Consider the following 27,969-nt stretch of genomic DNA (forward strand, 5'->3'; position numbering starts at 1 on the left):
TTCCTCCTGTATAAAATGATCAATGGTGGCCTGAAGGGATTGCTGTATAATTCTAACACACATCTAATCACACAGAAAGAAAAGACGAATGAGCTATTTGAAGTTGATTCAAAGTGGGCTTGTTTAGTCAACATGGTGGCCGTAGCTTACTTTAGTTTCAATCAATATCCATTTTATCATAAGTTCTGTCTCGCAATAGCTTTATTTTGCTTAAAGAAGACAAATGTCATTTTGCATCACATTCTTAAACTTAAATCAATTATACCAAACTCTAGTAATATATTCAAAAGAATTTCATTACAAATAATGGTTGAAGCAGTTCCAGGCAATGATTTAAATCTTGCCTTTAATGATACTACTAAGTTTACACATACTTGTAATTTATCAAGGCAGGTCGATCAATTGGTTAAGAAAGTATCTGGGATACTTACTTTTTTAAATTGAGGTACAGAATATAACAGTAGGAAAGAAATGCTAGGACTACATAAAACACTAATTAAGCCACAACTAGAGTACTGCTTCAGTTCTCGTCACCTCATTTCAGGAACGATGTGTTTGTACTTCAGGAGGTACAGAGGAGATTTACAATGATATTGCCAAGAATTGAGAATTGTAAGAAAGATTGGTTAGCCCAGGTTGTGGTTCTGAGACATTGTCAGTTAATCTTTGTTGATGAGACTCTCAAAATCTTCATTGATAAAGGAAGATTTTTTTTCTACAGTAATGAATATTAGGCTTGATTTAATAGTTTGATGCCAACTCATCAGAGACATGCTTCAAGTGTCAAATAATATAAACATTGCAACAATTCTGTTATTCTTGGGTCTCAGGCATAGATACAACTTTCAATATGAACTTATTGTGCTTCTATTATATAGTCTGGATACAATAGTCATTATGCTTCTATCAAATAAAACTAGCTGAAAGTAATATTTTATGCATGTTTTAGATGATATATATGTGTTATATTTGTGTATATATATATTGTATGATTTTTAATGAACATCCAGGTGCAAAATGAAGGGAATTTTGAACTAGAATTTCAAATTTTGTCATTATATCTTCTTCTGTCACTACCTAAAGAGATTGAACTAAAAAAAACACTTGCAATAAGAGCAACTAAACACATTAACTAGAATAATAGCTATCATCTGGTATGCAAGTTTATATTGGCACTAGCCCATATAATCTAAGTGCCTGGGGTCCCAACTTATTATGCCACCCAATCTTTTGCTCCTGACATGCGGATATAAAATTGCTTTGCAAGAACATTTTATGTTAATGTTTTTCTTTTTGCTGTGTTTGACAGAGTTCTGGGAAAAAGCACCATAGACTACAAATATAATTAAACACTCACAGAGTTAATAATCATTACTAATTTCCTTGGTTGATGATTTAAAAGGTAAGTCAACAGTGTTCACATCCTGTGCGTCAGATTTTATACAACAACAAGCCTTTATCTTTGTTCTTTCTAAAGGTGGAGTTTGGAAAGTTTTTTTTACATGAAAAGCAGGACAGATATAGAAACAAAGTATTTCCAGCCAGTCTGCACACTTTCCCACCACATATACAACACAAAACTTATTTTATTGTATTTAGATGTGAATGTCCGAATTTTTGTGATTGTATTTAAAGTTACATGTTTCTTAAGTTAGATTATTTTTGCAAAGCACTTTCTTCAAAAATTAGGACACGGGAAGGACAAAAATGAAAATTACACGATTTGTTTTATCTGTAGGCTATGAAAGCTATAGAACTTACATATCTCATTGAATTTCAAGGTTATACAATTAATATAGTAGGAATAGAATTATGATGTCAAAAGTCACTCTTTATACAGATTTTACATTAATTGGCATCCCACAGTTTTTCTGGTTATTTCACCTAAATGAGAAATATATAGTTGCGTACTTTTATTTTTGTATGGTGGTAATGAAAGGACTGTGATACAAGTGAAAGATGTAACCACTATGAAATTTAATCCCGACCCCATTCTTGACCGAGTCTGATTAATCGAACACTTCTGAGTACAGAAGAGTTAACATCAGAGTAATGCTCTCTCTTTTGTCTCCCTAGCAAATTGTCAGGACGAATATTCAAGAGGAGACTGATAAAAGCTATGAAATTAAAAGTTAACTCCCAGATGAAAACCTATGAAAAAGGCAGTAATAGTTGGAAATGAACATGTTGGTCATACTGAATCTCCATTTAGAAGTATGCTAGATGAGTTGGAACGGCATGTCTTATTCACCAGTGTTACTCATTGAGAGGAGGACTCTATGCTTCCAGAATAGTCCTTAAAAATAATGTTAAAGACAGCCAATAGTGGGCTCAAAATAGTGAACAACTTGTGTCATTGGGCAGCATTCTGAAAAGAAGATCCAGGAATGAAAAATTATTGTTGTCATCCCGTGTAGAATTACTGTTAGAACATTAAAAATCAATATTAATCTACAAAACTGGAAATAGTTATCACTTCAACCAAATATGTTATAGTTTGAATGGAAGTTCTCTATACAATTTTCCTTGGAGCTTTCGAAAGAGCACAACTTAAGAAGTTTGTTTGCTGTGCGCTAGTATTGACAGTTCCATCTCCCACACTGGTCATACTTGTAATTGATATTTTTAGTAAATTTGGTAATATAATCTAAATGCCAATAACATGTTTTAGGCATGTTTGTATTGATGACTTATACCTACTGCTATGTTTTAGGATATTTCTGACATTTGGGGAACATGGTTGCTGGAAGTGGTTACTGCCTAGCACTTTTGTAGTGCAAATATCACTTGCCACTTGTCAACATAAATTTGGATATTATCCAGATCCCGTTGCAGTTTAGAGTCGGCTGCTTCGATATTTGTGTAACTGTGAATGGGATTGAATGTTTAGAATCACGAGAAAACAGCATTTCTCCTGGGCCACAAAATTCACCTCCTTAACATTTGTTTCCTCGCGCTAAGAGTGTCTTTTTGCCTTCAACACGGGGTCTACAATAGTCAGGCACTTTTCAAGTATTAGCCATGTTGCACACCATTTTGTTCAGAGTATTAGCGAACAAACAGGAAACATTTGCTGGATTTATGTATAGCAGACATGTTATCTTGCTTTGTTCTATCACTGCAATTTTGGATTTCAACATTCCAGCTTATACCTTCTCTTAACCTGCACAGCTGTAAACGTGTTCAGCACCAAGGAAGACGCCCCATCAACACTATTTAAAGCGATCATTAACTACTTTCAGCTTAGTTGGTTACTGATTTCTAAATTTCTTGCTGTGTTTGTGGAAATGTTTGGTGCTTTCTAGAGTTGTTTGAAACCTCATGTGGAATCTGCCTCCACCACTCTCCCAGGCAGTGCATTCCAAATTCTAACAACGCTCTGAATAAAGAAGTTTTTCCTCATCTCAATCTGAGCTCTCTAGCTGACCATCTTGAAATTGTGACTCCCTAGTTACTGACACACCAACTAGTAGAAACAGAATATCCTTCTTCACACTGTCAAAATTGTTAATAATTTTGAACATCTCAATAAGGTCACTTCTTCATCTTCTCTGGTCCAGATTTCTCACCTCCAGCCATATAGATTTTAATTCAGGAGCTGCATCTCGTTCAAGGGCAATGAACTGACTTTGAATTCCTCCCACGCTGTTTCTCCTAAAAGCCTTATAACCTGGGATGTTAAGTATCCAGTCCTTCTCTGGCTTGAGCCATGTTTCCGTTCATGCTACTATGTCATATTCTCCTCATAGTTCCCCAATTTTGTTCACTATACTCTGTGCATTTATGTGCCTAAAATGTAATCCTGCCCTTATCTCTTTCTTGTCCCTCACATATGTGGAAACATCCTTTCTATATCCGTCCTGTCAAATTCCCTCAGGATCTTATATGTTTCAACAAGTTTACCTTTCATTCTTCTAAAATGCAATAGAGACTGACACAGTCTGTCCAAACTTTCCTTATAAGATAACCTCCCCATCACAGGGATCAGTCTTCTCTGACATGTTCCTAATGTTACATCATTAAGGAAAACAAATTGTACAAAGTACACCTCACTAATGCCTTAAAAAACTGTAGCAAAAGGTCCTTACTTTTATATTCTATTCCCCTTACAATAAACAATATCTACATAAGGGGCAGCTGCAGTGTTTAATCGAATTGTCAAGTTTAGAGAGAATGGTGAGGAGGATATGGTGAGAGACAGTCTAGTCACCAAACCATCTGGCCGTCTGCCTGATTTTCTTTTTAGCTCAATTAATTTTATTTTGTTCTACACTTTTTTCATCACATCTAAATTTACTGTCTGTCACCAATTCACATTGCAGCGGAGCACAGGTGTTTGTCTGGGACATGCAGCTTGGGGCAAGGAGGGCACAGAATTAGGCTGGCAGTTGTGGTCCTGGAATTCTGTGATGTGCAAAGCAATTTATGTGCAGTGCATTGTGTAAATAAGTGTTTGTTGTCATGGCAGCAGTCGCAGGAAATACTCTATGTGGCAGATTAGGTTGGAGTGTATTGCCAGGAGTGTGGGTGTCTGTAATGTGGATTTAATAAACAGCGTGGTGCCACGCAATTATGGCTGCGTATAGTGCAAATTACCAGCACTAGTGTGAAAATTAAACTTTTGTAAACTTTCTGAGTGGGCCAGACAACTCCTTTTTTATTCATCTGTAACCAGGGTATCTGAGACAGAATCCAAACCACTAATTTGAAGGGAGGGTAATTATTGAAGGACTGTTCTGTTACTCAAGAGTGTAGGGGGAAGTACCTTATAAAAACCCTGTACTCAAATAGGATATAAACAAATCCATGTTAATAACATTACGTACTGACAACGAGTTTGTTTATAAAGGAAAGACACAATTGAGTTTTTTTAAAGAATCATCTTTGATGTTGTAGTGCACCTTGCTAAAGTTCACTTAACTCTTTGCTAAACTCTGTAAAGAGCTTCATTCTACAACATATTAAAATTCGAGTGAGAGATACATACTTTGTTGTCATAAATGGTACAACTTGTTTCTAAATTTTTCCACGCTTTGTAGCATTTTTAATGACTGAAATAATACCTAATAATAATGAATATTAATATAATACCTGTTAACATTACCTTAATGCTTACCTTCTCTAACCCACCAAGCTAAGTCTCCCATACTACTCTAGTGCTCAATTATTGACTGTGTCTAGTTTCCTTTCTATCTCCCTTTATGATTTCACTGAGCTAATCTTATAAATGATGTTCTCTCGACCTTATTCCTATCAAATGCTGATCAGGCAATTTCCTGTCCTGGCTCCACGTTAGCTCATATTGGAAATGTTTTCCTTTCCTCATCTAATGTGCCACTTCTTTTCAAAACTGCACCATCACCCATTTGAACTAAAAAAATGTCAATTTTGTTGATAGAAGGCAGTCCTTAACCATGTCAGTGAACATCAATATTCTTTCTAAGGAAGGGATATTCTTCTGGGGCAAGTTGCCAGAAGCCATTGTCCATGTCTAGCCAATAAAAATTGTACTCTTTGTGAATTTACCTAAACTGTTGACTACAGATGCCATTGGACATACATCTTATTGTACTTCCTGGTCCAAATATATTATGTTGACATAAATACTAATGGATTCATTTAACAGAGCACATCATCAATTACATGATAGAAAAAATAATCCCTATTGGAGCATTTCATCAAAGTCCATTTTGTATCCTGTATTAAAGTCAGAAAGCAGCTCTTTTCGGTGTGAACAAGCAAATGGTATGGGCATCTGCTTTCCATGTGATGTGGTACAGTGTCCAGTTTCCCCAGGTTTCTAAAGAATTATGGAAGTTGTAGTTTAAACTCATTTAAGAACATATGAATTCTAAGTAGAAGTAGACCATTATGCCGTTCAATCCTGCTCAGCTATTCAATATCAATATCAGAAGATATTGATCATATGATCAGTAAGATGAGGCTGATTTGTTTATGTCCTGAATTCTACATTTCCATCTACCCTGATAACCTGTAATTCCTTTGCATAACAAGAATCTATGTACCTTGGCTTTAAAAATATTCAACAACCACTTTGAACAGCTTCAGAGGTAGAGACTCTAAATGTTCCTCCTACTTTCATGTGAGCTGCATTATTTAATGTTATTCCTTAATTATTTAGTAAAAAATCCACAATAAAGTTGTGAATTTTCACCTAGTCAATTGATTTGTGATGTTTTTCATTCCTTCAGTTTCTCCCTTACTCTTTCAATTTAAAATAAAATCTTTTGTTAAAGCTTTATCAATAAAGATGTTTCATTTTCATATCTATGTATTCTTTCCATCTCTTCCTTATTTCAATCATAAAACAATCCTTTGTTAAAGGTTTTATAGGTAAAGATGTTTTGTCTGTCTGATTTTGAGTGTTGGATGGTTCCAGTATTTCACCTGTAATTAACACACTGCCACACCATTATTTGTTGTTGCCATGCATCATCCTGGGCCTCCAATTCAGGGATTAAACTATTATTTCTGCTTTATTGTTGTCTGTGCTGAGCACTAATTAAATTAATAATATACATGTGTGATTTCCCAGTCCCCTTTTAAAAATAGCCTTTCTCTGCTAGCTGCGATGTGGTTTTTCATCACTAACTCCTATGTGAATCTTTATCTTCAATTTTTTATTATATACAATCCTTATTTATCAATCAAAATTATACTTTTTACTAGGTATTGTTACATCTGGATTCTGTGTCCAATTCAAAGTGCGTGAGATGGAAATTGGCTGCAATTCTAGTGCTTCAATATTAGCTATTATTGTCTTGACATCCACAAAATAAATAATTTGCTGTATGATGAAGTCTTTAAAGGTGATTGATTTGTGGTTTTTGAAGTTTTTGAATAGGAACATTTTTAAGTGATCTATTGTTGAAAAATGACCGATTACTGCAATAATGGGTATCAGTGGGGTGGATAAGTCCTTCTTCCCACCTCTGGTGTTGTATGGAAGCTTGAAAACTAGAAGTTGACATATTTGCTGTGCACTTATCCTGTTGCCACCACAGTGTACTTTCACATCTGCTTCCTTTATAGTGACTCTGCCCTTGATCACTCGGTCTGCGTCCGTCTGCCTTTCAGAAAGTTCTTGGGTAAGTTTGGTCTGAACTTATTGCTCACCCGAGTTGAAGTTCATGCCTCTCTCAGTGCTGTATACGTCAGTTGCTACCCTAATCCGGTGACTGGGTTGATCTTGAAGTCCCTCACCCACTGCTCCCTGCTACTGCTGGGGTTCTTGACATGTTTTTCTGCTCCCGCATCTTTCACCTGCTGCACTATACTTGCACATCTCTTCAGGCTCTGCTGCTGCTTGCCTCGAGTTCTTTGGTCCAGTCACTGCTTGTAGGAAGACCATGTCTAGGTTTTGATGGAAAATTGTCAGCGAACATTAACAACTTTTATGAAGTATATAAAACACTATATATAGGAGGGAGTAAAAGAGGATGTCTCTGAAATCCTACACATTCAGGTCTCAGTTCTGACATCTTTATGCATAGTGCTTTACGAACATGCTCACTGGTTATTATTGGAGGAAAGTCATAGTTAACCCTTTACTCAAATCCACTCCAAAATATCAACTCTTGATCCCTCAGCTCTTGTGAACTAACATCACTCAAAACTTCATTTTCTCTGGAAGTCCTTGAACATGTCATCTGCCACATCTATGCCTCTTTCTTCGGCAACTTCATGTTTGATATTTGTAATTAGTTTTCCAACCTTGGCAAAGTATTGAAATGATTCTAAGCACGGTGAACTTCCACACCAAGTTCTTGACCTCCTCCGCTATCTTGTTTTCATGCCATCCTCTTCCAATGTCACTTCTCCAAGGACTGGAAGTTTGAAGAAGAGTCATCTAGACTCAAAACGTTAGCTTGCTCTCTCTCCATGGATGCTGCCTGACCCACTGTCATTTCCAGCATTTTTTGTTTTCAGTATGGATTCCAGGTTCCGCAGTAATTTGCTCCTGCTGGATCTTTCCTCCATTGTGTAAGAAAAGAGTTAATTGAACTGACATGATGGAATATCACCATTGATTTGTCTCAATATTGTAGCAATAAACTTTTAGCTTTTGTTTCTTAATTAGGGATAATCAAACGTAGTGAATGCTAAACCTTTGAGCTGAGCCTGACCCCATACTCCAGGCAGTGTTAATTTGAAGCAACCACCTGCTTAATGAGGGAAATTAATTGAAAACATGTCTTTGCACATAGGTTATGAAGTTTCAGGTTGGTTGTAATAATTGATGTGGAAGCAAGGACAGGATTAGTCCTCAGGAAACCATCTATATAAATATTATCAGTTTAATGAGTTAGCTAGTCTGGAATGGTAGAGTTAACATTGTACTTGTAAAGAAATGCATCATTGGGAGATTGTATAACTAAACAGAGAATGGCAGGAGAAAATTGGCTCAGTATTTTTATTTTGGGTGAAAAATGACATTGTACCACGAAACAATGAGTGACCATGCAGGGCAAGTAGATTGGTGTTACACATATCGGACACCAATGCTACTACATTCAACCTCAACAATTCATTCATTCACCAGATACGGGTGTTGCTGACAATTCAGTATTTATTACTGATCATTATTAACCTTAGAAAGGTAGTACTGAGTCACCTTCTTGTTGATTAAGCAGTTGTGAGGTCATTTTAGAAGGCGGTAAAGATTCAATCATATTGATGTGGATTTCGTCGCAAACATACCAGATCGAATAAGGTTGATAAAATTCTTTTGCAGACACTACCATCGCCATCCTTGGGCACGTCCTGTCCCACAGACCCAGCAGAGGTGGCAGCATAGTAGTATAAGTCGGGAGTGAGTTGTCCTACGAATCCTTAACATTGAAGTCTCATGGCTTCAGGTTAAACAGGGATGAGCAAACCTCCTACTGATTACCATGTATTGTCCTCCCTCAGTTGATGAGTCAGTACTCCTCTATGTTGAACAACATTTGGAGGAAGCGTTGAGAATGGCAAGGGTGCAAAATGTACTTTGGTGGGAGATTTCAAATTTCTTCTCAATCTTCTCTTAAACCAAAGCAGTCCAGGTTCTCCAACTTATCTATGTGATAGAAGTTATTCATCTTGTGAACCATTGTCTGTTTGTTTATATTCTACTCAACTGTGTTTTCCATTCTTTTAAATTGTTTGGAAAGAAAGTGAAGGAAGCCCTTTTACAGACATACAATTTAGACTCTTCCACAATTTTCCTCTATGTGTAACATGGGTTATCCATTACAAAATAAGTGATGAATGTACCCACACTATCAGTGCTAATTATCTATTCCATTTTAGTTGCACTAGTTTTTTCCATTCTATAGACATCCTACCCCACCCTCCTTGTTTGTACACTTCATTTCCTGCTATTGCTCTTAGAGTCATAGAGTCTGACAGCAGAGAAAAAGGCCCTTCAGTTCATTGAGTCTGCTTGGTCAAAATGACCACCTAACAATTCTAATCCTATTTTCCAACACTTGGCTCATAGCCTTGTATGCTTTGGTATCGCAAGTATACATCTAAATATTTCTTAAATGTTGTGGGTGTTTTTTCCTCCACCACCTTTACAGGCAATGAATTCCAGATTCCCACCTCTCTGTGAAAGATTTTCTCCACACATCCCCTCTAAAACCTCAAGCGCCTTACCTTAAATCTATGCCTCTAGTCATTTATCCCTCCACCAAGGGAAAAAGTTTCTTCCCATCTACTTTATCTATGCACCTCATAATTTTATACATCTCAGTCATGCCCCCTTTAGTCTCTTCTGCTCCAACAAAAACAATCGCAGTCTATCCATTTTCTCTTCATAATTATAACTCTCCAGCCCAAGCAACATCCTGGTGAATCTAAACCAAAAGAACTGTGGATGCTGTAAATCAGGAACAAAAACAAAGTTGCTGGAAAAGCTCAGCAGGTCTGGCAGCATCTGTGAAGATGCTGTTAGACCTGCTGAGCTTTTCCAGCAACTTTGTTTTTGATTCTGGTAAATCTCTTCTGCACCCTCTCCAGTGCAATCACATTCCTCCTATAATGTGGATTCCAAAACTGTACGCAATATCCTATTCTTCCAGTGAAAACACAGACAAAATATAGATCTCATATGTGGACTACACCTCCAATAACCATAACAATTACTTCTCCTTCATTCTGTTAAGAAACTTGAACTTACCTTTTGTCCTCAGGCATATGCCAAGTACTCTAATTCTCAGCATGTCCTGGGAACCCTAACATGATCAAAGAGAAACAGACTACAAATGCTTTGCTTTGTGATCTAGTCAACTGCATACAGCATTGTGCCTGCAAGTTGGGAGTGGCATGAGAAAGAGAGCCAAAAGTGCCAAAAAGAATTTCACTGGACATAATCAGTTAGAGAGGAGCTGGCAAAGAGGCTCCATACAAAATATGTGCTGCTGTACTAGACACTAGGCAGTTAGGGGTCATGGAATCCTGGGAGCCAGTAGGTGCAACTAAGAGTTGGGATAGGGCTTAGGAATTACTACGAGAGTTGTCTGTAGCAGCAGGCCATGGAAAAAGCCCTGGGTGTCATTGATGGTTCGATGAAGTTGAGAGTTGGGCTGAAGGAAGCCCACAAGGGTAATTGAGAAGCATTGAAGCTTGAAATGTGAGGTAGTGTTAGCTTAATGAAATTAGCTGTCTGCAAAAGAACTGGACCTGTATCTATGAGTAGATACTTGAGTGCAGCCTCAGGAATTTAATGGAATGTATTCTCAAGGGAAGAGATTGAACTACCTGGGTGTGAGCCACCTTTGAGTCTGTCCATGATGCAAAGCTTTAGAGGGATCTGAAAGTTATGTCTTCAAAAGGGAAGAAGTAGAATGTTTTGTGAAGGAGACAAAGTTTTAAAGTGATTTGGTGATCCATAATGTCACTAATGCCTGTGTATTTCTGAGAAAAACATGGCATCAGTCTTGATTATATATACTGTTTGATGTACCTTATGGGTTGTCTGACCACAGTTTGTCTGTTACCCATGTTTGCATCATGTTAATTCTGAATGTTAGAGTATAAGCCATATATGCACTGTAGATTGTTTTACTGTTCTGACTTATTATAGCATTCATTTTGTCTGTTCAAAATCATTGACGTTTATGGCTTATTCTCTTAATAAATTCAGCAAGCTTTGTTTTAATCGGCACCTTAAATGACCGGACCCCTTAATAAATTGGCAAAAATCTCTATACCTGAAATATCAGAAGTTTACAGTATTATCATGCTCTCCACGATGTTCGAGTAGTCACTTGAGGGTGTGAGTGAGAAGGCTCTCTGCTGGTAAGTTTTATTTAAAGCAAAGTTGCAATATTATTTAAGTGATTTATGCTGTAAATAAGGTATAACAGTGATGTGTAAATCACCTCATTACATTTCTATTTCTTAATGTGTGGTTTTACATTGATTACGTGGACCTCTTGATCAACCAGAATATTTGACCAGCCGGCACACTCCTTGTCCAGTAAGCACAGTACTGGTTAGTAAAAAGTTTGCCATCCCTGGAATCTTCAACTTTATCTACTTTAAACAAAAATAGTTACTGGTTCCTAGCTAGATTTTAACATGAATTTGACAGTCTCATCAAGGATTAACAATTCATCACCCTGTCCTTTTCTTAATTATCCTTTCACTTTCATTGCCACAGCCAGTTCTATGGTTATCAAAAGGTTAATCTGATCAGTCAAAAGAGTCCTGGTGCTCGGAATTAACCATGAATTAATATGCAGAGTTTAGACACTTATGTAAAGTGTCACTTCAGTGTTTGTTAACACTTCTATTTTGCTATCACCATTTTCTGGCACTGAAACCAACGCTTGACATTTACAATACAAGTGCAATTTTTCTACAATTTCCAGTACGATGTTTTTTTCTTCCACTTTGGATTGCAGCTTTTCTGAAACCTTTGGCAACTGCAAAATGCAACATGATTTGTGACATGTTGGAATGCCCTCATTTATATCCATCATGACCTTTTCCAAGCTGCTTCTTTAGCCACCATTTGTCTCAACTGAAAAGTAATCATTGACATTGTATTCTGAAACAAAGATAATTGATTGCCATTAATAATTGATTATTAACATTTATACATGCACTCATCATAGCTTTTGGTTTTCCAGATTTCTTGACTGAAATTATTTCAACATCTTTAAAAGTGACTCATATATTGTGGTCTTTGTTTGGACACTTTTCAAATGTTTGCCTCAGTGGCCCTCACTTAGCTTTCTTCAAGGGATGAGCTGGGATGTGAGGGAGAAGAGAAAGTCAAATGGATTCTTTCCCATATGCTTAAAAATCTCTCATGGTAAGTCAGCTCGGGATTGGTGTTTATAATGTGGTTTTATTGTGGCTGTGGCAATATTTATAGCAGCTGTACACCAGGATGCTAACTGAGGAACAGATAGCTGGCTCGGGGACAGAAACAAATAAAAACGGATTTTAAGATTGCATTTGAACATTATCAATGGCTCAGAATTTCCTCTGAATTTATACACCGTTTCTTTCAAGGAAATTTGCAGGTTAGCGACTTACACCAATTTATTTATGAGTTTCCTGAACTGTTTTTGTCATTGCTGAGTTATGTCTGCCAAAAAGTTACTTACCTCATTACCATAGCTTCATCCAATGCAAAACACCAGAGAATGCAATTCAACAGAAGTTTAGATGATTATGCTTTGTGGTTGATTAAGTACTGCAGAAGTTTTCATTAGATTTCCTCCAGTATCTGAACTGCTTTCTTTTCGTTGGACAATTATCTATTGATTTGAACTCTGGTGCTCTGGTGGAAGCTATATCAGGATTGTACCTTTGGTTCCCTCCAGAAACGACCCTGCCAAAGTTTTCAGAACTAGCACAAAGCTACTTGGATGGCTTGAAACTGAAAGACAGCTGCACAAATTGCTCTATGTGCCTGCCATTGACAAGAGGCTACTCACCAATATCCCAAAGACCTCTTCAGGACAATGTTTAAAGAAGCTCTATCCCTTGACTAGATACCTGTTGGGGTCCAACTGCCAACGTCAGGAGGCTGAAAGATCAAACTTCAGTATTTGTAACAGCCTCTAGTTAGACACAAGGTTCTGATTGAGCAGTGACAAAGTAAATGAATAGACTCTATTTGAATCTCCATCCATGCCACCTGTAATTGGTCTTGTAATTAAATTTGCAGATTTAAATCTCACGAGCCCTAAGACGATGATGCCAGGTTTAATATATGTCCAGCATTTCAGAGCTGGAAGGTTAACTTGAATTTGTAACATCCACATTTGTTTCCATTTAGCCAGCATGTTCATACAACTGCTGAGACATCTGCAACGATAACAGTATAAATAGAAGCCGTATTCCCATCTCTTGTGCGCTGATTGAAATTATCCCATAATACAGCAAAAACATTCAAAAGTATTATTAAATAATGCTGAATTTAAATGTAGGATATGATCCGCTCGGGTTTCCATTTAAAATTAATGATGATGTTAAATGATTCCACCATATGGAAGGCATAAACTATGGAGAAAAAATAAACATTGTGCTACCTTTAAAAACTATAATTCATATCTTTGGAAAGTAATGAAACAAACATTTTCTCTATTATTCTAAAAATTGCAAGGTATGTGAAATTAGTTGAGTCAGCAGTAATGCAAGCAACAGAAGACATCTTTGCCACCCCCCCTTTACGGTTGGTGGTACATGAAGGAGAGCACTGCTGATAGGAGAAGGGGTTTTAAAAACTATGGCCATCTAACCATGTTTGTTGGTTAAGAATGTTTGTTTCAGAATCACAGAATTATTTTGAAACGAACCATTGTATTCCTGAAATGACTTGCAGATGTTTAACTTTCTCCCAAGTCCTCAGTGACAGAAGTAATACACATTTCGACATGGTGAAAGAGGCGAAAGGCTAATGCTGAGCATTTCTCTAACCACGCAGTTTACTTTCCAATCATATGTTTTGGTGTCACATTTTAAACTTCTTATACGTCGAAGAAAGAAAGGATTTCACCCTTGTGGAGAATTTAAAAAGGAAACCTTTACTTCATTTTTCTCTTTCCTCTTTGCAAACACTTTGCTGCGATGCTCTTTTCTCTGATCAGAAGGCGTAGACCAGAATATCATCTAAACTTCGCTATGGGCATCTTCTTGAGTAAACAGTATTTGTTTACTATTTTCAATCCTTGTAGCATAGATTATGTTTTGTTTTGCAGAAAATGAAGTTCACAGATTCTCAGAATTATTACGGTATGGAAGGAGAGCATTTAACATGACATGTCTCCACTAGCTTTCTGTGTGATATTTCCCCAATCGACCACTACTGGCACCTTGTGGTATTAGCTACCTCAACCAAAAAAGGGTTGCTTGAAGTAGTCACTGCCATCAATATACCATTATTGAGCATCTACAGAAGATTCTCTGAACTTAGGTAACAAGAACACTTCTTGAAAGATAACAATAAATACAAGTACATTTGATCAGGCATAATTACTCAGACCTTACAGAGCTGGTTCAAAATAAAGCTGGAGAAGAACTCCAAACAAAAAAATAAAGAACTGCAGATGCTGGAAATCTGAGACAAAAACAGAAATAGCTGGAGAAATTTAACAGGCCCAGCAGTATCTGTGGAGAGAAAACAGAGTTAGTGTTTCAGGTCCAGTGACTTTTCTTCGGAACTGTTCTGCAGAAGGGTCAGTGCACCTGACAGGTTGACACTGCTTTCTTCTCATAGATGCTGTCAGACTTGCTGAGCTTCTCAAACTATTTCAGTTTTTGTTCAAGGGAACGAGGTCTGTAGGCTGATTTTTTTTTGGTGAAGTGTCAGTTTCATTGAGTTTCTTGAGTCTTTCTCTCCATGGAACTCATTGAGATCTCTGGCAACATCTTATCAAACTTTCCTCATTAATGATTTCCCCAGCCCCTATGGTGCTGCTTTTGCCCAATTCAAGTCCCAATCTAGAGAAGGGGGAAATGGCACCACAATTGTCCTGATGGATGAGGTGATCCAGAGGTGGGCTGCAGTCTTCCCAAAGGACTAGCGGAGGAAGGCAGGCTATGGTCTGAGGTCACCACCTGGGTCAATGCTGCTTCTACCATCTGGAGAAATAGCCAGTTGTGTCACAAGCTTTAGCATCTGTGCCAACCAATTTCACATCATTCAATCCCTCCCTCTCTCCCTCCAATTACAGTAGAAACACCCTGTAAAAGAGCAGATAGAGCCAGGATTGGAGGAGAGGTGCTCGACATTAGGCTCCTCACTCATTACAAAGAGAGCATCCTAGGAAAATAACAGGACTGCTCCTGCAGGGATGCTGACACATCTACATCCCACCAACTGAGAAAGTACCTCTCTTCATTACACTGCAGCTCTCACATTAGCCCCACTGTCAATTTCATTCATTGCACACTGCTTCCAATCAGATGTTGTGATGCCTTCTCTACCTTGTGTCTTGCAGGTGTCAGTGGGACGACCCCAGATCGCATGATGAAACTGGCTGCTCCATGAGAAGGCACCTCCTCCCACTTTGTGGAAGAGAGATCCAAGGCAAGTCTGCAACCCCCACCAGCTCATATACAGACACTCTGGTGAGAACATCAGATTTAGAACATTTGGGAACACAAACTGGTGAGCACTTCACTGCAACAGCTTCACAGATGGCCAGAGAAGAAAGATCCCAGGCCGTTAACACTTGGAGGACTGCCAGAGACCAGGCTGGTTCCCTGAGATGCTGTTGTGTAGTGACCAACATAGAAGCTCCCTGCAGCCAGTTGCAAGGTAACTGCTCTGTCTTTCATGTCAAGGATTCTCAGTGTCTATCTTGCTTGCAGTAAGTGGTACAAGGGAAAGCTGTGTGTTAAAGAATGTGATGTGAACTTGAAAAATTTGTAACAAGCAACCATCCCCACCTTCTTTGTCAACTTGCTGTTGATTCGAGAGAATCTCACATTAATGCCTAGAACTTCGATAAAAGATGCTGCAAGTTGTTCTTAACATCAAGATAGGCTGCATTTCTTGCCTTAGACAAAGTTATTCAGGCTCCTATTAGATTCTATCCCTTGTCTTCATCCAAAGACAGTATATGACACCAGCAGAACGGTTGGAGCTCAACATAACAAGAATATTAAATCCTTCAGAACTATTATCTTATCAAACATTTACTTTCTGCCACTCCCCACATTCTCCTAATAACCTTATACATGCTTTCTTTTCAAATAACAAGCCAATTCCTTTTCAATTATCTTAATTGAACTTGTTTCCACCACACCTATGGGCCACATTTTCCATATTTCAATCAGTCCTTGCATGAAGAACTTTTTCCTTGTGTCTCTACTGTTTCTTTTGCAAATCTATTTAACTCTGTGAAGGTTCTCAGTCTTTCAAGATTGTCCTCAGTTGTGTCACTAATGGTAGTAAATTTTTTTCCCTATCTGCTTTGTGCGGATCGCATCATTGTGAACACCTCTATCAAATCTGCTGTTAACCTTCACTTCAAGTAAAATAACCTCAACTTAACCAATCTATCTCTTTAACTGACATTCCAATCCTGGGGCCATTCTTTTCTGCGCTCTCTCTAATGTCTTCTAACAGTGCTTCCTTTCTTGTTGGGCTTGAAATATATTGCTGTGGAAAACTTTCCTTAACATGTTCTCTGATGATATCATTGCACAAAGATTTGCTTGTGTTATTGTCCTGGATTTAAACGAGGTTGTCAGCAGGATGGGAACCTGAGAGGTAATTCAATTTGAAAGGGAATAAAATTGGTAACAGAAAGTTGAAAAGACACTGGGGAGACAAGAAGACTGGCAGAACAAAGCTCAACATCAGGTATGATTCAAAAGGGAAATGATGTCAAACAGACAAAGTTAAAGGCACTTTACCTGGATGCATAAAGCATTCACAACAAAGCAGGTGGTGTAAAGACATGTAGAGGCATACAGGTCTGATTCAATTGCCATTACAGAAACATACGTGCATGGTGACCAGGACTGGGAACTAAATATTCAAGGATATTTGACATTTAGGAAGGACAAACAAAGAAAAGAAGTTTGAGTTGCACAAATAATAAGGGATGCCATCAGTACATTTGTAAGGGAGGATGTCATTACAGGAAGAACAGTGTGTGAAACCTGCTTGGGTGGAACTAAGGAGCAGTAATGGGCAGCAGAGATTATTTGGAGTTATTTATAGGCCACCAAATAGTAGTGGTAGTGTAAAACATTGTAGTCATCAGAAAATGAGGGAAGTATTTAGCATGGCAATGCAGTTATCATGGGTGACTTCAATCTGCATATAGCTGTTGGCAACAAGTTTCTGAAGTATGTTGGGGATGAGTTTCTAGAACAGTATATTGAAATTCAACTGGAGAACATACTATTTTAGTTCTAGTATTATCTAATGAAAAAATGGGTAATGAACAATCTTGTTGGAAAAAAAACCCTTAGGGATCAGTGACCACAATATAAAAAAAAATTTACGTTATGTTTGAAAGTAAGGTAGCTTGTTCTAAAGCGATAATGTTAAATTTGAATAAAGGGAAATTTTGAAGCCATGAGGCAGAAACTGACTGAGTTGAATGGGGGAAAGTGCATTAAAAGGCATGATTATTCACAGACAATAGACTTTCATGATTTATTATACAACTCACAACAACCTTACACTCCTTCAAGATGCCAAAAACTCAAAAAAAGCCTTAGTTAACCATGGCTAACAAAGAAAATTCAGGATTGCATAAGATTAAAAGGCCTATCAAACAGCAATAATTCTGATGATTTGAAGGTTTATAGAATGTAACAAAGGAGAGCCAAGAATCTGATAAGGAAAGGGAGAATAGAATGTGAATGCATTCATGCAAAAAAAATTAATAAATACTTCTATAGCTACAGAAAAAATTAAACATTTAGCAAAAATGAACGTGGGTCCATTACAGGCAGAGTCAGGAGAATTTATAATGGGAAATAGAAAAATGGCGGAAAAGCTAAATGATTACTTTCTGTCTGTTTTCACAGAGAAATAAACCAGAAATCTCCAAGAAGTAGAGATCCAAGGTACTAGGGAGAATGAGGAGTTTAAGGAAATTAGCAAAAGTAAGATTGTACTGGTGAAATTAATGGGGCTAAAACTTTATACATCCTAGAAGCTGGTGATCTACATTCCCAGAGTGTTAATGGAGTTTCCGATAGTGATAGTGGATGCGTTGGTGATTATCCTGCAAGATTCTCTAGATTCTGAAATGATCACTGCAGATTGGAAGTGTCACCCCACTATTTAAGAATAGAGCAGGGAAGAATGCAGGTTAGTCTTACATCAGTAATAGGGAAAATGTTAGAACCTATTATACAGGATGGGATAAATAGACACCTGGTTGATAATGATCTGATTGGGCATAGTCAGCATGGATTGGAGAATGGGAAACCATATTTTACAAAACTTGGTGGATTTTTTCAAAGATATTGCTCACAAAATTGATAAAGGAGAATTGGTGGATGTAACACACTTACATTTTCAAAAGACTTTTGATAAAGCTCCCCACAGGAGGCTGGTTAGCAAACCTAAAACACATGAGATCCGAAGTAATTTACTAGAATGGATTGACAATTGGCTATCAGACAGAAAACAGAGATTAGGAATAAATGGGCATTGTCAAGTTGGCAAGTTGCGCCTAGTGGGGTATCACAAGGATCGGTACTTGGGGCCCTGCTCCTCACAATATGTATTAATGTTTTGCAGGTGAGGAGGTTAATATTTCCGGATCTGTGAATGGCACAAAATTAAATAGGAATGTGTTTTGCAAGAATGATGTTAAGTAGCTTCAGGAGGATTTGGGCAGGCTTAGTGAATGGGTAAGAGCATGGCAGATGGAATATAATGTGGAAAAATCGGAGATTATCCATTTTGGTAGGAGAAACAGATGTGCAGAGTATTTCTTAAATGGTCAGAAGTTAAAAAGTGTAGAACATAGAACATAGAACATTACAGCGCAGTACAGGCCCTTTGGCCCTCGATGTTGAGCCGACCTGTGAAACCAATCTGAAGCCCATCTAACCTACACTATTCCATTATCATCCGTATGTTTATCCAATGACCATTTAAATGCCCTTAAAGTTGGCGAGTCTACTACTTTTGCAGGCAGGGCATTCCACGCCCTTACTACTCTCTGAGTAAAGAACCTACCTCTGACATCTGTCCTATATCTATCACCCCTCAATTTAAAGCTATGTCCCCTCATGCTAGCCATCACCATCCGAGGAAAAAGGCTCCCACTGTCCACCCTATCTAATCCTCTGATCATCTTGTATGTCTCTATTAAGTCCCCTCTTAACCTTCTTCTCTCTAACGAAAACAGCCTCATGTCCCTCAGCCTTTCCTCATAGGACCTTCCCTCCATACCAGGCAACATCCTGGTAAATCTCCTCTGCACCCTTTCCAATGTTTCCACATCCTTCCTATAATGCGGTGACCAGAACTGTACGCAATACTCCAAGTGCGGCCGCACCAGAGTTTTGTACAGCTGCAACATGACCTCATGGCTCCGAAACTCAATCCCTCTACCAATAAAACCTAACACACCGTACATCTTCTTAACAACGCTATCAACCTTGGTGGCAACTTTCAGTGATCTATGCACATGGACACTGAGATCTCTCTGCTCATCCACTACCAAGCATCTTACCTTTAGCCCAGTACTCTGTATTCCTGCTACTCCTTCCAAAGTGTATCACCTCACACTTTTCCACATTAAACTGCATTTGCCACCTCTCAGCCCAGCTCTGCAGCTTATCTATGTCCCTCTGTAACCTGCAACATCCTTCCGCACTATCCACAACTCCACCAACTTTGATGTCATCCGCAAATTTACTAACCCATCCTTCTACGCCCTCATCCAGGTCATTTATAAAAATGACAAACAGCAGTGGCCCCAAAACAGATCCTTGAGGTACACCACAAGTAACTGAACTCCAGGATGAACATTTCCCATCAACCACCACCCTCTGTCTTCTTACAGCTAGCCAATTTCTGATCCAAACTGCTAAATCACCCTCAATCCCATGCCTCCATATTTTCTGCAATAGCCTACCATGGGGAACCTTATCAAACGCTTTACTGAAATCCATATACACCACATCAACCACTTTACCCTCATCCACCTGTTTGGTCACCTTCTCAAAGAACTCAATAAGGTTTGTGAGGCACGACCTACCCTTCACAAAACCGTGTTGACTATCCCTAATCAAATTATTCCTTTCTAGATGATTATAAATCCTATCTCTTATAATCCTTTCCAACACTTTACCCACAACCGAAGTAAGGCTCACTGGTCTATAATTACCAGGGTTTCTCTACTCCCTTTCTTGAACAAGGGGACAACATTTGCTAGTCTCCAGTCTTCTGGCACTATTCCTGAAGACAATGATGACATAAGGATCAAAGCCAAAGGCTCCGCAATCTCCTCTCTAGCTTCCCAGAGAATCCTAGGATAAATCCCATCTGGCCCAGGGGACTTATCTATTTTCACACCTTCCAGAATTGCTAACACCTCCTCCTTATGAAACTCAATCCCGTCTAGTCTAATAGACTGTATCTCAGTATTCTCCTCGACTACATTGTCTTTTTCCTGTGTGAATACTGATGAAAAATATTCATTTAGCACCTCTCCTATCTCTTCGGATTCCACGCACAACTTCCCACTACTGTCCTTGACCAGCCCCAATCTTACTCTAGTCATTCTTTTATTCCTGACATACCTATAGAAAGCTTTAGGGTTTTCCTTGATCCTACCTGCTAAAGACTTCTCATGTCCCCTCCTGGCTCTTCTTAGCTCTCTCTTTAGGTCCTTCCTGGCTAACTTGTAACTCTCAAGCGCCCTCACTGAGCCTTCACTCCTCATCTCTACATAAGCCTCCTTCTTCCTCTTGACAAGAGATTCAACTTCTTTAGTAAACCACGGTTCCCTCGTTCGACCACTTCCTCCCTGCCTGACAGGTACATACTTCTCAAGGACACGCAGTAGCTGTTCCTTGAACAAGCTCCACATTTCAATTGTGCCCAGCCCCTGCAGTTTCCTTCTCCATCCTATGCATCCTAAATCTTGCCTCATCGCCTCATAATTGCCTTTCCCCCAGCTATAACTCTTGCCCTGCGATATATACCTATCCCTTTCCATCGCTAAAGTAAACGTAACCGAATTGTGGTCACTATCACCAAAGAGCTCACCTACCTCCAAATCTAACACCTGGCCTGGTTCATTACCCAGTACCAAATTCAATGTGGCCTCGCCTCTTGTTGGCCTATCTACATACTGTGTCAGGAAACCCTCCTGCACACATTGGACAAAAAATGACCCATCTAAAGTACTCGAACTATAGTGTTTCCAGTCAATATTTGGAAAGTTAAAGTCCCCCATAACAACTACCCAGTTACTTTCGCTCCTATCCAGAATCATCTTTGCAATCTTTTCCTCTACATCTCTGGAACTTTTTGGAGGCCTATAGAAAACTCCCAACAGGGTGACCTCTCCTTTCCTGTTTCTAACCTCAGCCCATACTACCTCAGTAGACGAGTTGTCATCAAACGTCCTTTCTGCCACCATAATACTGTCCTTGACTAACAATGCCACACCTCCCCCTCTTTTACCACCTTCCCTGATCTTACTGAAACATCTAAACCCCGGAACCTGCAACAACCATTCCTGTCCCTGCTCTATCCATGTCTCCGAAATGGCCACAACATCGAAGTCCCAGGTACCAACCCATGCTGCAAGTTCACCCACCTTATTCCGGATGCTCCTGGCATTGAAGTAGACACACTTCAAACCACCTTCCTGCCTGCCTGTACACTCCTGCAACCTTGAAACCTTATTCATGACTTCACTACTCTCAACCTCCTGTACACTGGAGCTACAATTCAGGTTCCCATCCCCCTGCTGAATTAGTTTAAACCCTCCTGAAGAGCATTAGCAATTAGTGTAGATGTACAAAATAACTTAACTGTCTTTGTTGACTGAAGTCACTGAAGGTTAACATGAAGGTGTAGCAAGCTATTAGGAAAACTAGCGGAATGTTTATCTTTATTGCAATTTGTGAAGTACAGGAGTAGTGAAATTTTGCTTCAATTATGTAGGAGCTTGGTTACACCACACTTGGAGTATTGTATGTAGTTTTGTTCTCCCTATCTTAGCAAAGTTATTACTGCCATACAAAGATTGTAACAAAGGTTCAGCAGACCAGGATGACAGGATTGTCCTCTGAAGAAAGATCGGGCAAACTGGGTCTGTATTCTGCAGAGTTTCAAAGAATAAGAGGTGATCCTGTTGAAACTTACAAAATATCTAAAGGAAGAGTCAATGTAGGGAAAATGTTTGCCATGGGGAGTTTCGAACCAGGCAGCACATTTTAAAAGTAAGAGGGAGGCCACTTAGGTTCGAGGTAAGGGGACATTTTTTACTCAGATGGTTTTGAACCTTTGGAATTCTCTCCTACAGAGGGCTGTGGAAGCTCAGTCTTTGAGTATGTTTAAGGTTGAAATTGATAGGTTTCTGATTACCAGTGGCATACAGTAATATAAGGATGGAGTGCATAAAAGACAGTGAAGTATTCAATCAGCAATGATTGTATTAAATGACGGGGCAGTCCCTGTGTTCTAGTAACTTGTGGCTGTCTCTGCCCTCTACAGTACAATTCCCCAAATCGGATAGTCACTGTTCCATAATTTGCTTGCAAATTTGTCACTCTACATCTTTTCTGCAGGTTGGAGGCTTATGAACTAAATTGAGCGATGAAATTCCACCTATTTTTTCCTTTGCTCTAGCCAAATGGATTCTAGCCCTAACCCATTCGGAACAGCTTCTCTCTCTGTCACATACTGCTGTTATCCAACCCTTTTTCTTCCTTTCCTAACTTTCTTGAACACTTGTATCCAGGAATATTTAAAGCCTTCTTTGAGCCAGGTCTCTGTTAGAGCTACAAAGTTGTCTTTCCACAGGACAAACTGCACTAGTAACTCACCAATCTTACTTAATACACTGTGCACTAGGTAAAAGAAAGAAGAATTAAATTGCAATCGTTATTCTAATAACAAATTGGATAGTTGTTTCTTTCAGTTGCACATATGTTCCATTTAATTATAGCTTAAGTTTGACAGTCCACGAAAATAATTAAACAATTCACTGTGAATTTTCCAAGTATAATTATTTATTCTGCCCCTCCATGCTAAAATATTACAACTTATTGCAAGGAAAGCCTGGAAATTGCAAAGGCAAAGCAGATACAATTCAAAAGACCTTGACTGTCTTTTTCCTGGCATCTAGTGTTTCTTTAGGAAATAAGATGCGGGGCACTTAGTTTTGGTCCATGGAGTAGAACTGATTGGAAACATTCAAACAGGATATTGCAGGAGGGATAAGTGTAGATTTAGGATGCTTCAAATACTGCTGAAGAGCTCAGGGTGAATGCAGATTCCAATTTGGAAAGGGTGAACTGCCCCTGAGGACTGGGTAAATTTTGCAAAATCATTAGAATGGGCTGGGCCAGGGAAAGAAATCATGGGTTCCAGTGTCCCTCCAGTTTCTGGGCCCCTTATTCCCTCCTCCTCAGCCCTCTCCCCTTAACCCTCCTTACCACCTCCTTAAGGTGTCCAAAATTTGGAACAATAGCCACTACAGGCTGAAACTGTTTAATGTAGGTTTAGCAAAACTTCTCAGATTTTGTACTGCATTGCTCTATTTAGAAACCAATTGAAATCTCATGTTTCAGTATGACATATTTGACAACAACTTTCACCAAAAATGGACTTGGAATAAATGAGTTACTCGACTGTTAAGTTTGTTTTGCATCACCATAGGAACCCTGATCAATATCTACACAGTCTGTCGACAGTATTGCGAGAAGGTGTTCAGCTCTGAACTTGTAAAAGTTAGTCACATAGAACTGTTTTCTCACTATGATGGAATTATCTTGAAGTCATTGTTTGAAATTTGTTATGACTTTACAGGATGTAGGAAAACTTGAGCTGAACAAAGTCAGAATTTATCTTTGTGTTTCTTTTACTGTAGCATTAATGCACTTCAAATCAAAACATAATATCTTAATTCCAGATAAAACAATGGAATTGATCTTTAGCAGTTAATTTAAGTATCTTTGTAGTACTAATCTAATAGAAAGTATTCCTTGATTTTGAAACAGTGCTATGTGAAGTTGACCATGGAAAATCCTTTGAGAAAGGACAAAGGGCTGAATCTAACTGAAAATTGGCTAAGTGTAATTTTTGTTGAGTTTGTGGAGGTTTTCCCTCTGTAAGGCCTAGTGATCGTTCTTGTACTGATATCCTAACTCACCTCATTAACCATGCACCACACACTCTGGTGCCCCACTCATCTGATGCTAATCAGATTCTCTCACTCACCGCAGGCAGGAATTCTCACCACTGCCAGTACATTCCAGGCGACCTGGCATTGGTGCCATCTTTGAACCCCAGCCATGCACTGAGACAAGCAATGGCAGCCCAGAATTGCCCTTCTCTGTAAATGTAGTGGGACAACACTGCTTCTCAGGGCACATAGGTGGCACAGCTGAAACCTCCTTACAAATGCACACCTCTACATCTACAGATATTCAAACACTAAGCCACCTGTCCTCGGTCACATCCCATCCTAAAATGTTACGTAACTGCCACTCTGTCCCCAGTGCCCAGTGTAGCCTAATGTCTTCTCATCATTCAATGTGGGGCCATCATGTATAGAAAAGCCTTTAAATGCTTCAAAACAGTCAATTTTGTTCTCAAACAACAAAATAAAAAACAAACAGAACAGCATTTGCTTCTCAGAATGGAAATAAACTGTTTGCCTTTCGAGCACCAATCATTTTACAATGAGTGATCACTAAACCCAGCTCTCATCTACTGGACCCTGGTGTCAATTAAGTCCTGTCTGCCTTGTAGCACCCAGTGATACAGGCAGCACAGAGTTTACATGCTTCTGAAATAAAAACAAAGAAAGTCATCAGGTCTGATAAATTCCATGGAGAAAGAAACAGAATAAACATTTTGAGTCCAATGTGATTTTTCTTCAAAACTGAAGAAGCTTTTGACAAAGTGAAGGTATTTTTGTATACTTAACATGCCCAATGAATGCTCCACAATAACCAACTTGGTCAAAAGATTGAAATCCAAAGAAAGAGTAAAGATTGGCTGTTAATGGCTGGATCTCTGCCCCTTGGGTTGGGGTATGCTGCCTCAGAGATTTGCTGGCTAATTGCATGCCTATCAGCTCTGTGGGACTAGCAGAGGGAGGGTGGCCACTCATAGGTCTACAGGCAGCCTGCGATAGAGATCATTTCTGGAGCTGGAGAAATTGGGGAAATTTCATTGTGCTCAAGCTAGTATTTCTCAGCAAGATGTGGGTTGAGGGAGTGAGGATCACATGCTAGAGGCTGATTGGAAGGGTAAAGAGGAAATTGTGGTCTTGGGGGAGGACTTGCCTTCAATAGATGCAAAGAAGGACCTCATTTCCTTGCCCAGTGTCAATCTGCATAACTAAAGCTTCTGGGCTTCCTGCATGGTATAGAAATTCTTCCACGCCCCTGCTGCAGGTAAAATAGCAGCAGGTGTAGTGGGCTTAGGCCACTAGTGGGGAGCCTGGAGTACAAGGAATGATTAGATGTCTTCAATCAGGAAGGGAGGCATCTGAGTGATAATCTTAGCTATGTAAATTGTGAGAGAGGTAGAATTTACATAGTTATACAGCAGTTTCAAAGGCAACCTGAGGACTCAGCCTGTTCTCCATCACACAGAGAGTGGTCACAATTTGAAATAGACTTCTAGGCAGAATGATAGGACTCGATACCCTGCGTTTTAGATACATTGGCTACTGCAATGGGTTGATGATGTTCCTTATCAATATGAATAGCAAGCATGGCATTTCTAGCAGACATTAACATAGGAACGGGGTAGGCCAATCAGCCCCTTGAGCTTATTCCCTCATTCAATGAGATCATGGCTGATGTGTGGTCTAATTCCATATACCTGCTTTTGGCCCATATGTCTCAATACCTTTTGCTTAAAAAAATGTATCTACCTCAGATTCAAAACGAACAATTGATTCAGCACTGACTGCCATTTGTGGAAGAGAATTCCAAACCTTCAATACCCTTTTTGTGTAGAAGTGCTTCATAACATCTCTCCTGAATGGTCTGCTCCTAATTTTTAGATTACACCCCTTTGTTCTTGAAATAACTCCACAGAGGCCAGTATCTCGGCACCAAGTCACCCCTTATTGATACATGAATAGTCCTTGACTGTAGTACTGCCCCAGAGTCAGGCACTAGAGTGTCAGTATCCCCGACACTCAGACTTGTTATGTTTGTCAGAACTCCCTGATTGGACCAGATTAACAGCCCCAATCAGGGAACTCATATTCTATGAGTCCAGCTGGCTGGCCTCATTATAATCACTACAGTTTTATGATGCACAACCAGTGGAAATTGTTCATCTTTATGTACCCTGTCTTTTTCTGTTAACGTGCCTCTACATACAGAAAGTGAATGCTGCAAAAATAAACGTTTACGTATCTGGTACATCAATAAATTGCTCTCTTGACTCTTTGCTCAATTATTCACCGATCAATGAGTACTGCAGTGACTATTTTGAATGAAAAACTTTGTTTTCTTATGGTTTTGTAATCAAAATTAAGATTTTTCATTGATGATAAAAATATGTTATTAATCATTTCAATTCAGTTAAAAATGCACTGGAGATTTTGTTGTCAAACGTGCGCACTACTACTTCCTGCTAAATTAATATTTGTGATTCATGAATAAAAACTCGTGCTAAATGTTATTCCCTCGATGACAATTTAATGTAATGGTTGCGTGCTGGTGTGAGCACATGGTGTGTGTAATCCAGGCATTACAAGGTTATACAGTGGGGAAAATATTCTTTATGGCATATAAAATTCTTTCTGTAGGACTTGCAGCCCTCACCTCATGAACTTTAACAGAAAAAAGTTCGAGAATCATTATATAGGATTTCAGGATATCAGATGCAGGTTATGGTTTTCTAGTGTTTAAAGGTGCTATAACTCAGCAGCAAGCATGTATTGCATGAATTATGAGTTCTTTCAAATGCACAAGATATGTGTCTGTTGTATTTGACATCCAACTGTGCAATATCCTTTAGTGTAAACCTGTAATGTATTACATTTATATATAATGATTTTAGTCTGAACGTTTTCACTCATTTACATGTGAAATGGTAAGATTTTATGTGTTAGGGTAAAATCGTCTTCCAGTGAAATGTATATTTTAAAGTGAACTGAACACTAAAAATGAAGAATTTACTTTTATTTCTCTTGCTTTAAGGGACAAGAAGCTTTGCTGCCATAATTTTAAAAAAGAAACACTATGAAATCTTCTATCCCAAAAGGCAATGTTTGAATTCTGAAATAAGAATTTGCTACAGCCCATCCAGTTTTTTTTAATAAGTGCTGCATAAAGAGGGAATGTAAATTTATATAGTGCCTTGTACAACTGTAGAATGCCCAAAAACACTGCACAGCCACCAAAGTATTTTCTCAGATCATAGGCAGAATCTTATAGGGGTCTGAGCAATGTTGGCTATGGTATGATGTTCAGCAGAATCGGAACAAGACTCTAATGAGGCCCATTCCTATGTTGGGAAACTTAGGGATAATTCAGAGATAGTAGGAACTGCAGATGCTGGAGAATCCGAGACAACAAGGTGCAGGGCTGGATGAACACAGCAGGCCAAGCAGCATCATAGGAGCAGAGAGGCTGACGTTTCGGGCCTAGACCCTTCATCAGAAATGGGGGAGGGGAAGGGGGTTCTCCATCTTCTATCCGCCTCCCCCTCTCTTCCTAGTCCATCTTCTATCCCCCCTCCCTATTTATTTCAGAACTCCCTTCCCCTCACCCATTTCTGATGAAGGGTCTAGGCCCAAAACGTCAGCCTTC

Source organism: Rhincodon typus, chromosome 10, assembly GCF_021869965.1.
Source record: "Rhincodon typus isolate 14 chromosome 10, sRhiTyp1.1, whole genome shotgun sequence".
NCBI lineage: Eukaryota > Metazoa > Chordata > Chondrichthyes > Orectolobiformes > Rhincodontidae > Rhincodon > Rhincodon typus.